This window comes from Diadema setosum, chromosome 2, assembly GCF_964275005.1.
Source record: "Diadema setosum chromosome 2, eeDiaSeto1, whole genome shotgun sequence".
Taxonomy (NCBI): Eukaryota; Metazoa; Echinodermata; class Echinoidea; order Diadematoida; family Diadematidae; genus Diadema; species Diadema setosum.
Window position 1 is genome coordinate 14,495,659 of NC_092686.1, and position 12,555 is coordinate 14,508,213.

Genomic DNA, 12,555 nt, shown 5'->3' on the forward strand with positions numbered 1-12,555 from the left:
AATAATGATCATGCAAATATTGTGTGTTGTGTATGTGTATGTAATTGATTATAAATATATACATTAAATATTCATAATTGTCATTATTATCGTTATTGTTGCTGTTGTTGTAGTTCTTCTTCTTCTTCTTCTTCTTCTTCTTCTTCTTCTTCTTCTTCTTATTATTATTATTATTATTATTATTATTATTATTATTATTATTATTATTATTATTATTATTATTATTATCATCACTATCAATATTATCATCGTTATCATTACAATCACTACAAGAAAGTAAAACAACGATTCTGTCCTAGACACCATTTCCAGTAATTTGTTACTACAGACTATCAACTTTCAATTTATTGAAGCTTATATACTCTGTTATACTAATTGCTTCATTTAAAGGATTTGTATAGTTTTTGGTTAAGATGGGAATTCAGGTTTTAATTTTTTTGCGAGATACTTAGAAACCATTCTATTTAACGTTATAGAACTTATAACTCTATGAGGTATATAAAGTTTATTTGATGACAATCAGGTTTGAAATGACTGAGATATCCAAAACTAAATCCTTTTATCCTAAAATCCTTTTATTAGGATCTCTCTGCCCGTTCAAAACCAATTTCCATCAAGTAAACTTTGAATTCCATTTGAAATGACATGCTCTTTCAGCTTTTTCATTATCTAAAAAAAAAAACAAATCATCAAAAAACGTTGGAAACCTGAAGTTCCATCTCAACTGAAACTATCCAAAAACTTTAAGCTACAGAAACACTGCATGGTTCACTCAGAGGTCAATCGACACATTTTTCTTCTTAATCATTTATTTTATCAACTATAATGCTGTGTGAGTGTGACTCAATAATTTGCACTATATAATGATCATGAAGAAAATGGTATTGTATGTATAGGCCTAATTTTGCAGTTGATATGCAGTTACAAACCAGGAATGTGTGCCGAGATGCAATCTAAGATACTTGTTTTTTCATCGAGAAACGGTAAATCAGGGATTTATCTGTGTGTGCATGTATGTATATACCAGTTTATGATTTAGGCCCCCTATGACATACACAGCAACAATGTGGTCAAAATCTTTGGATAAAAAAAGCTTTCATCTATTTCATCTCCCCATAAAAAAGCAATTACAGTATAACCCTTTTATTTTTGGATATGCAAATCTATACAAACAAACAAAAAAAAAAATCCGTCTTTAGAAATGCATTCATCAGCTAATGGGTTGGATTGCTCAGTTATCCCTCGACTTAAACTCAACATGAACTCGCGTAGTCTAATACCTTGCTATTTTTGTCCAGCTAAAGTCGAGGCGGAAAGTTTCCTTCTCCGCCACCCCCCCCCCCCCCCATTCTCCCAACGCCTCTCTTCAGTCTTTTATTGTACCAAGCAAGCAGAGAAACACAAATAATAACCATGAGGGCAATTGCACTTTCAAATTTTATGAGAACGTTAAAAACTGACTGAATCACCTGTGATCGTTCCATATTCCAGTACTCAAGTATATAATTTCTAATTTCAACGTAAAGTTCGATCATCTATCTCTATGTAAAAGGAAGAGGAAGAAGAAGAAGACGAAGAAGAAGAAGAAGAAGAAGAAGAAGAAGAAGAAGAAGAAGAAGAAGAAGAAGAAGAAGAAGAAGAAAAGAAAAGCTCACTCACAACAAAGAGGAGGGCTACAAAGACCGAACATTGCAATTTCCATATTGGCAAATTGGCAACAAACAGTAGACAGTAGCTGCTAGAAGTTTAGTTTTTTTTTTTTTATTATTATACAATCGGAAACTAAAAGTTTTGTAATCTATATGATTATCTAAGTGTTTGCGTACTCGGGACTTAGATCAGGAAACAGCGACGAAATAATATACTTGGAGCACTTCAGACTGAAATAAACTTTCTTGTCAAAATGTTCTCTCTTAACTTCCTTTTTTCATCTCTTTCCTTTCTAGTTTGATTTTCCTCTCGTAATTTAATGCACTGTATAGAAAAAGAATGAATTACGTTGAAATACACAGAACAATGTTTTGGTAAAGTTATTTTTTAAGATAAAAAACATTTAAATTTTGTTTTGCGCAAACATGTTAAACTATAATAATTGCATATGACTTTCTTCTCATGAACGACTCTAGGGAAGATTCTACCCTCTTGTTCGTTTTGTTGTTGTTGTTTTCACCTGGTTTTCACCATGAAATGAACTGAGCATAGTGTGGTGCTTCGCTTTTATCGTCATTAACTCATACCGAAGAGTCATTAACTCCTTGCTCCTATATACCCTTTTCTTAGAACAATCTTGCGTCAAGTGTGAATACAACGTAGCCACAAGAGAGAGAGATGGCTGTTAGATCGTTTGCCAAGTTGCTTTGTTGACGCTCGCCTATACGTACTTCGGCCCCTCGAGAGTTTCTAAGGATATGGACAAATGTTCATGTTTGCGTGTGAACCCATGTGCTTTTTCATTCTCTTTTTTTTTTTTTTTTTTGGTGTGTGTGTACATAAAAATCCTTCCATTCGTAAATATCACAATGGCTTTGCTGAGATTGGCGAACACACTGATGGTATAAAGTGGGGATATTCGTTTAAATCCCCGTGTGCTTTATTTACACATTCCGAGTAATCATGATTGATCCTTTTCAATGAAGAAAACATTTAAGACTATTAAAAGAAGCAAACAAGGATTGCCCATATCTGATCTTTTTGTCCGACTGAGGTGGCATAGGCGCAGAGGCGCAGTGACGTCAGAAAAGTGGAATCAAATTTAGAAATAATCTCCCTTATTTTGTTCATGCTCATCCCATTTCCACGTGTTTCAACTCATTGTAACCACAAGCACGTTTGGTGTGACCAAACAGACCTATAGGAGTGATCCCCTGTTAAAAACATCATGACACCGACGCAGGTGAAATCAAAAGCGACTTATTCATATCCTTTTATTTTATTCACATTATTTTGTGTTATATGTCATATTGTGACGCCACTGAACTTTTCTTGCTGTCGACTCTCTTGAAATTCGCAAAACGTACAGAAACAGACCCTTAGCTCGCTTGAAAAGATCCGATAATGACGGAGCTATTTTATCATATCAAATAGAGTGAACGGCTACTCGCGAAGTCGTCAAGATTTGACGTAATATCAAAAGCAAAATATACGATATAGCTTACGCTATATGTTTACATAGTGAGTGCGTACTGTTTTACAAGGGGCGCGGGAATGGGATATAATATTATTATAGCAAACACGGGGGACCAACTTCAAACTTAATTGATTGAATATGACGTCATAATTGAAAACCGCGTGCTCTGGATTTCAGGCGCAAACGAAGCACGGCAACACTATACTAATATCGTGTAGTAAAAGTTTAGCAATCTTCATGTCGGATGGTATTTGCCCATTTTACACATGATATTGGAAGGATATCTAAGTGTACATAATCATGTTGCGACTATCAACGATTGGAAGTATATATTTCTTACGACCATTTTCGGAATTGCCTTATGAGAACCATCTGACTTTAGGATGTTTTTTGCAATAATTGATAATCAAAAATATGCTGAGTGAAAATGAAGTCTTTCTAAAAGTGAATTCAGTGGGACCCATCTTCGACCCCGAGATTTCTATGATGAGTTGAAACAGAAGAAAATAGCAATACTAACCTTTGCAATATTTTAACAATTTCGAGTCTTACATCACCAGATCACTTACATACTCAGTAATCACAAAATAATTAATCTAGTTCGAAAATCAAACTTGCACCCATCAATGTCCTTCATATTGTGGTGTTGCAAACACCGTATAGGCCCTACATTTTGTCAACCTGTATTTATCTATTTGCTTTGAATAATTTCGCTGAAGTACAGTATATTATCAAAATATAGAATGTTGTTGAAATGCGTAATTCGCTACGAGTGAATTGGTGCCGGGAACCATGCAGCAGCGAGCCTCCACGCGCCCGCTAGAATGACGTATGAACCAGTGCTGCACTTCTCAAAAGTCAATCCTGGTGAAAATGACGTCAGAGAGTTTGAATAGCCTAAAAATGAAGTGTTTTTGTATTTTTCGTCCACCTGCGACGACACGTCTGTTCGTCTGGCCAGTATTTCAGATCATGCAAGAAAGACGTTTATTACTAGTACTTCCCGCAACATCTACCTGTCCTTACATGTTATTGAGATCTAGTTGCACAGTCATTTTGGTCACGCCTTTACAATTACATGAGTATCATGATGTACCAGAGCTCATGTTCATTGTGTTTAATAAAATTAGAATCTTAATCACTGTTGAAAACAAGTAGAGGAACTGCCTCATTGCTGAGTATCTGTCAGACCTGCATTATTCATAATCTGGATTTATGGGGGCTGGTTAGTTGGAAAGAAATCAGAGGAGGAAAAAAATAGTTTGATGACGTCAATGTTGCTTAGCAACTTCGTGGTTGAGTAATCACCCAATGGCGATGTAGCTTGTTCAGCCACTCGAGTGACTTGCTCGGGAGACGAGTTATCCCCAGGTGTGTCACGTGGTTTCAGCGGCGAAGGGGCGGACTGATGACACGGGCCTCAGCTTGCCGAGCAGCCCAACCTGTGCATGTACACCGCGATACCAACGCGAGCTCGCTGGCTGGCTTCGCTCTGTAGGCGGCATCTGCCTTTGTATTACGGCGTCCCGCGCTGTGTCTCTCTGCATTTATGCACACGTTAAATGAATACGCATTGTACACTTTTGTTATGCTGATACTGAAGCGCTACCTACACCTGTATAGTTTCACATCGCCTCGCTCTTCCTGTTTGAGTCAACTCGTTCGTGACTGCTCTCTACTTACCTGAACTCAGTGGATCTATTTATTTTGAGAACATTTCAATTTGCGCGTCGAAATTCGTGTGGAAAGGGGCCTCTTTGGCCGGTAAGTAGTGTCTATGTTCTTTGTTTTTTGTTTTTTTGTGTGTGAGTGAACGTGGCCTTTTGATACCGTCAGAATAATCTTGACGGTTTAGCTAACTGATCTCTCTGCTGGCTCTGCTGCCTTGAGTAGCAACATCAAATCAGTGGGAAATTCGTACCAGTGCCAGAGCTCAATATCAAACAATTTCACATACGATTTACGAAGTCATGTTCTACAAAAGCAAAACGTACGTACGTAGTTCCCCAGCTCCCGATATACATGATGATATGTTTGTGCAACCATACTGATCCTTCGCTATCCTATTGATAAGGATAAGATATATTCAAGGCAGTTTAGTATTACTTTTTGTAGGGTAACCCTGACGTTTATCATTGACATTGTACAACGACCTGTACTATAGACCAACGTGTGGGTGTGTAGGTTCTGTGAAAGAAGGCGTGAGAGGAGCGGAGGGTGTAAACAGAGTTTGGCATGCACATATTATTTTGGGCGCAGCGCAGCGCGGATTGTATGTTGGATAGCGGCAAAAGAGGTGGTTGTATTTAATTGTAGGCCCAGAAGTAGTCTGTTACTTCTAACATAGTTCTATGTCAGGTGTGTGACTTATTGTATAGAAAACCTGTACAGGGCAGGCACTCGTGTGAGAGTCGACAGAGCACATTGACATAACATAAATGCCTTTAACTATTCCATCAATCTGTACAAATTAGGCCTATGCTATACAATTTTGTAGATCCTACAATTATACAAATTTGTACCGTATTTGTGGGTAAACTCGGCCAACAAGTAAATGGGCATGGGTAAACGCGACCCAACTACGACCCCATTACAAGGCAGGGGCCAAGTTTACCCACAAATCGGTAGTCTATGTGAAAACTGTATGCTGCGTTTAGAGTTCTAATTACATCATGTTCTTGGCGGTCACGGCCGGGGCAGTCACGTTTCAGACCACCATGGAAAAAACAGGGTGGATGTGAGACAATGCGGTGAGACAGGATAGGCAAACGGGACAGGCCGTGATTTCCGTGGATACAGTGTCAGATTTTGAAACTGTCAAAACATTTCCACGGCAATCCCGGTGCTAATGAGGAACCTTAAAATGGAATGAATGCAAATAGATATAGTAACAAAACTTAGAGGCGGTCCGTATCAGGACATGGCAGAAAATATTGATAGTCTAGCCTGACCAGACGCTGTTCTCACAGTGTCTGATAGCTATAAGTTCTCTGTGGCGAGGACTGAGTGGAACAAACAAGACTAGAATACGAAAGGGGGGGGGGCAGGAGAATGTCTGTAGTCATTTACCCATGGTGCACTACGTTTCAGGCAAACAGAGCTGCTGTGACCACCTGGAACATGGTGTAAATGCAGCATATAAAGTTTGAGGGAAGACACAATTTAAACTCTACGGGTGAAGCCAGTTGAAGAATAAAGCCGTTATAATATGAACTAACATTATTAGACATTGGACCTGGTATATGACTGAGATATCTAATGTTAGTGTTCAGAACGTAATTACATGTTCTCTGTTCATGTTGTCAAAGTTGATTTATTGCAGTTTTGATTTGAATAAATAACACAACAGTGACAGTGTTGCTACCCTCTCTCAGTCAAAAGTGTGATGTATTTGTATTTAGAAGGTATTTACAGTACCGTATGCACTTTGATGGCACACAGGGTACAAGTTCATCCCAGTATACAGTGTACCTAATAACTTTACATAGTGAGCCACATCAAACTATAAACCCAGAGTATTGATATTGCATCAAGTATCAAGATACGCTGCCCATTTACTTGTAGGCCTACCTGCCATTGTGATTCGTTGCCTTAATCTTATGACATGTCCTTCAGAAAGTATCATGAGGGCAGGGACCACAAGCAAATGCTTGGTCCCATATGTTACAATTTGTGCAAGCTAGAACTGCATTGCATTGCATGCTTGTTGCAATGTATTGAGAAGGAGAGCATCTCAGGAAAAAGATTGTAAGTGATACAAATGTATTAGATCGGAGAAGATTGAGTTCCTTGTGTACATTATCCACTTTAATCGAGTAAATCTTATCCTCTTTTATCTTCTTACTCCAAATGTAAAATATTTACAGGGGGGGGGGGGGATGTAAGGAACCGTTACCCTTTCCCTGTATTTTCAGTCTTTCTTAGCTGTAAATTGGGGTGATTTCAACTAGAAGCCATTCCCTTTTAGAATAGAATAAATGTGGGTGAGACTACATGCTCTATTTGAAGTCTGAATATGGCATTCTAGCATGTGGGCAGAGTCAGACGACTAAATTATTTCATTACTTCTGGGATCGAGTTCTTGAATTATGAACAAATGAGGCAGCATGCCTAGCTGTTAATATTGTGGAATACCGTCATAGCCTGAGTACGACATTGGGTAATGCCACCTTGTATTATATAATGTACACATAACATACACATTGTATACAAGTATTTGTTGCTGCTCAGTTTTATGGCGGTACGTGCAGAGATCTGTACTCATGCAATATACACACTTGTAGTGGTAAGGACATTACCCTTGACTGCAGTATAAAACAAAGATAAACAAAACACATTTAACATTCTTGACATGCTCGAAAGTCTGTACAGTGATCATGCTCGAAAGATCACGTTTCCATCAATACTTGTAAGAACCATGTGCACTATAAGTGTGATTATTATTCTGTGCTATTTTAATGGAATTAAGTACAGAATAACCCTTACCCAAAAGTTTGTGCAAAAACTGTATATAATGCACACTGTAAATAAACGTAGGAATTGGAATCCTTACAGTGAGTGTGTAGAGTCACTTGTGTACACTTCTCAAAAATTGTAGAAAATTAGAGAGTGAGTACTGGTTTACAAATTACATTGTATTTCTGACCTCGCCCTTTTTGCAAGCTGGAAGATCTTGTCTTGAAGTATGATAGTATACAGGCAACCTTATTGTGGCACTCATTTTGTCTGATGCTGACGGCTTGTTGTCCGGGACTGCGAAGCAACCGCTTAATTTGCAGTCTCTTTTCTTCTCCTCTCATAGTTGTACCATGAGGCAGCTTAATTAATTTGTCTGATGTTCAGAGCTGTGAATGCACTATGTCTAATAGAGAAAATTAGTTCTGAAGGGCAGAGCCCATCAACAGGACATACTGCTACTATATTAATACACCAAGAATTGTCTCTTTGTAGAGGTTGGCTACAGTACACTGGGAAAACATTCTGAAATGGGCCAAGAATATCAGCACTAAGGAGCATGACGATCTTGTTTCATGTGTAATAAAGTTTTGTTATTTTTTGTTTTGTTTTAAGTCAAGTAAACTTTAAGTGTATCTGTATATTCTGGTTTACAGTGCCCTTTGTATTATCAATTTCCTCATACTACTGAAGAGGGATTACAGTTTCATTCCAATATATATAGAATTTAAAAAAAAAATGTTTTGGCATACTAGTCACATGTCTTGCTCCATACATGAAAGCCATACAATCGTTGACTTTTTAAAGTACTGTAAGCCTGCTGCTGGCATAGGTTGTAGCCACATTATTAACTCATGAATTCATATGGTAATGTCATATTTTAGAAATGCATGGCTGCTTGAAATTTCCAGAACAATCTGACAGTATTTCTCCATGAGGAGTTTTCCATACTTACAACTTTGTACCATGTATTTTTATTAGGTAAAGGCTCATTTCTTTTTTTTTTTGGGGGGGGGGGGGGGGTGGGGTGGGTGTAAGGGACTCAATTTCCAAATATTCTAGATTGTTGTCTTTGAAATAGCTTGTGTTGAATATCAGCTCAACCTGCCAAGACATTCTTATACATTATACCTTGTATAATTTTTCCTTGCATTTTTCCCTTTTTTTATCTTCAATTTTCAAGATGTCTTATGAAGCTCCATGGTGTACTACGCTGGCTGTATCAATTTTGAGCAACAGCCCATTTCTTGCTAGGCATCAACAATTATTATTTTTTTTCTTTTGTTGTTTTTTGTTTTGTTTTGTTTTGTATGTTCCTTTTGCCTGAAGCTCACTGCTAGTTTATATTGAACTGATGGGGATATGAGCACGTAACCTTGTAGTGTGAGACGCTCCCTGAAATTTGGTATGGAATTATGATGACTGATTGCTTTGTATGCCAGCTGTGGGATACGAGTTTGGAATGATTGAAATTGTATGAGGATGCTGTACCATCATGTGAGAGTCCTATGCAAACACACACACAAACATGAACACATCATGTACAGTACAACATGTGCATTATACGCTTTATATACAAAGAAGAATTGAACTATATTCTGTCGTCATAACAACAGGAAATGAGTGAGAAGGATGTGAATATGATAGGAGTGTAGATCAATAAAAATTCAAGTAAAATTGATCACATGACAAAAAAAGTATTATGACCGTACTTTGAAATGTGTATTAAGGCATATATGACACACGGTATCCTGTGGACATGTAAAAATACATTGTTGCTGTCTGCACTGGGATTCTAGCCCGTATGCACCGCTCATGTGTGCATAAAATGTCACAGAGTTCATATTTCTTCAAAGGATACATAACCTCTATGACTGATGGACACCTCAAGGACATCATGGTCACTCAACTGCATGATACATTATGGTTAGTCAACTGCAGTACACATTATGGTGCATCAACTGCAGCACACATTATGGTTAGTCCACTGCATTTAATTTGCATTATGGACAGATTCCTTCAAGGTGTAATAATGCCAGCAAATCATATCATTACTGGTAGTCTTTTCTCAAACAAACAAATGTAATTTAAAGCATTGGAGAGAGGAGAGATACAGTGTACGCATACATGTACAAACAACCATCATGGTCAGTCAGTTGCATTTTTGGTATGTATATTGTTTTTGTAATACCTGCATGTAATATTTAGTCAAAATATAAATGCATTATGGGAAGCCAACTGCAATACACATTATGGACAGCCATCTGTAGTAATTTTAGCAAAATCTTGTAAATATCTGTTAATCGTCTTGTCACAAACAAACAAATGTCAAGCACTGTAAGAGATACAATATGTATATAAATTGTAGTCTTGTTGGAATCGTGCTGGGTATACGTTGTACATTTTAGAGTGCAACATGAGGTTACTCTCTCAAGCCAATTTCAGAATCAGTATGTGGGACAATGTACAATGATTTCTACAATTTGTATGCATAGCCAGGTACACCTGTATTCTTATTAACCCGTTTAGGACGAGTCCCGAGTATACTTGGGCACTTGTCTATGGGAAATGCGTATTGTAGCAAAATCAAACCGTCCTCAACGGGTTAAAAAGAGATTTCTCCTACTGGCCTGACTTGTATTTTTGGCTAGGGCCTTGTAGCTGGAAATATGCAAAAACATTAATTTTACTTGCCCCACAACATTTGAGGTTTATAGTTGTGCAAGGTATTAAAGCAAAGTAGTTGGTTTGTAGCACCCTTCATAGTACAACACTATACAAAGTATGTACCAAGTGTTTAGCTGCAGCTGTCTTTATTTGGTAGATTTCTTTCCGCTATGCATGCACCATGTATAAACACTTCTGTTTGTGATATAAATACAGTACTGGGCATTGTCCATGTATGCGGTTGGTGAAGCAGATCTCACCAGTCCATTTATGTTGGCTTGTGTTGACATCCTGGAAATATCTACCCCCTGAACACTATACAGATTACAAATTCCAAATGCAAAGTCTACACTGTGATTGCAAAATCACCAAATCGACTTATTTGCCCTACAATTTATGCACTCATTGTATCGATGGTGTAAATTATGTACATTGTAAGTCACTCTGAGCAAGGCACAGAATCTTCAGTGTATGAATTGCTTGTGCTGTATAAAATCCAACCCAGTGTCTTTTACAACGATCTAATCCACTGGCCGAGTCCTCCATATTTCACCTCCTTGCATGGCATTTTGCATGAGAATATTTCATTAACAATCTAACAGTCTGTTTGGAAGGCCTGTTGGCATCGCTCTCCCATCCCAGTGTACTATAGTAATCTGGAACACAGTGGTAGTGCTTCATTAGCGAAGAGCGCTCGTTATGAACCCTGGCATTTGTTATCCATTCACCGGCACATCGAGGGGGGAAGTGGGTACCCTAATTCGACGACTAATGGGTTTCATTTGCCACTAATCACCGCGGACACACTTGCACTCATGTGAGAATGTGCAGGCTGGTTGTGGGGTATTGGGTACAACTTTTGGGGGGCTGCAACTCCTCTGAATGTACCATGTGATACTGGAGAAGTCGAGCAGTTTGTGATCTGTGCCCTCCCATTTAACAGTATATCCTGTTTGACTGGAAGCTGTGATTGCTGACGTTTTCCTATTGATGAGGAACTCCCCACTTTTCTTGCGCGTTTCATAATTGCTTGCAAGAGATTGTATGCACCCTCACGATGCTCTCTATAATTACAAGTTACATCTTCTCTTCAGGAGGCAAAAGGCAGTCAACAGTTTGTGCTCTAATTGACATGATCATCATATCAGGCAAGACCTCTATACATGTGTGAAAAGCAAACAAGAAATTCTAAATTCATATTGGCCCTGTCACATGACCACCACACTGCACAATCATTCTGAAGTAACCACAGAAGCAGATATAGTCAAGACAATCAAAGTGTCTTTTCGTGCCTTTAGTCAGATCTTTCTGATCTGTTATTTGCTGAATTTCTGTTATTCTAGTGAAAATGGTTTCCTTTCCAGAAGGATGTTCTTTCTTTGGTTTATTGAGTTATTTTACTCCTAATATGCTTTGTTTACCCAAATGTGACGCATTCCATGGCTTGCCTCCTTTTATGGTTAGCGTGGTGGAACCTATTGTGTACATCACATCGCACTATGCATTCTGAGGGTTGGAAAAAGAGCATTGTTTTGTGTGCAAAAACTCTACAGGTAAACCCAAGAGAAGTTTATATGCCGTACATTTTGAAACTTGTGTCATATACGTGGATTGGGTGAATGCAGCATTGATAGTAGAACGCGACAGTCATGTATGAGGAAGTCTGACAATCTATTCAAAAGTTATGAGTCTTTTGATTTTCGGTGCCGCCATTGCTTGATGAAAAGACTATAGCATTCCATGACACCTTGCATGGACAACGATATGAAGGAAATTTAAAGATAATTTAACATACACAATGAAAAAGCATGTGACTTACCCCTTAAAGAAAACAAAGGAAATTTTATTCAATACCCGTAATATATTTCTGTATCAAGAGGAGGGAATGTGTACTTTTCTTTAAAGAAAATGAAATTTTGCAGAATTCTTTTTATTAATTATTATTTTTTTTTAATGTCACAAACTTTTGTAGTCTCTTCTAGCAATGGTGGCACTTAATATTTAAAAATTCTTAACTTTCAAATGGATTGTCCGATTTTCCTCAAACTGCACTGATGTTCTCTCGTAATATTGTAGCATTTGCTCAATCCATATTTGGGTTTCATTCCCCTTTAAGGAGCAAGTGTATGCATGCATTATACAGTGAGTATTTGAAGTGTATAGCACCAGTCATCAGTCATAATGGAAACTTCTTAACTGAAAGTCAAACTAGATTAGAAACACTCGTGACTTCATCATGCATCATTAAGAAAAAGGCATGCAAGACCTGGCAGTGGGCAGAGTTCCAAATGAAGCAAGTCTACCCA

At 37.9% G+C, this 12,555-nt stretch overlaps 1 protein-coding gene across 2 annotated transcripts in view; it reads left to right on the top strand.

Annotated features, from left to right (window-relative positions):
* The first annotated feature begins 4,783 nt into the window (after positions 1-4,783).
* The window catches only part of LOC140246173 (plasma membrane calcium-transporting ATPase 4-like), a 219,408-nt gene continuing 211,636 nt past the window's right edge, over positions 4,784-12,555 (top strand). For both annotated transcript variants that reach the window (XM_072325613.1, XM_072325612.1), the window contains exon 1: positions 4,784-4,891. The gene's annotated coding sequence lies outside the window, so the exon portion shown is untranslated. The remainder of the gene's footprint in view (positions 4,892-12,555) is intronic.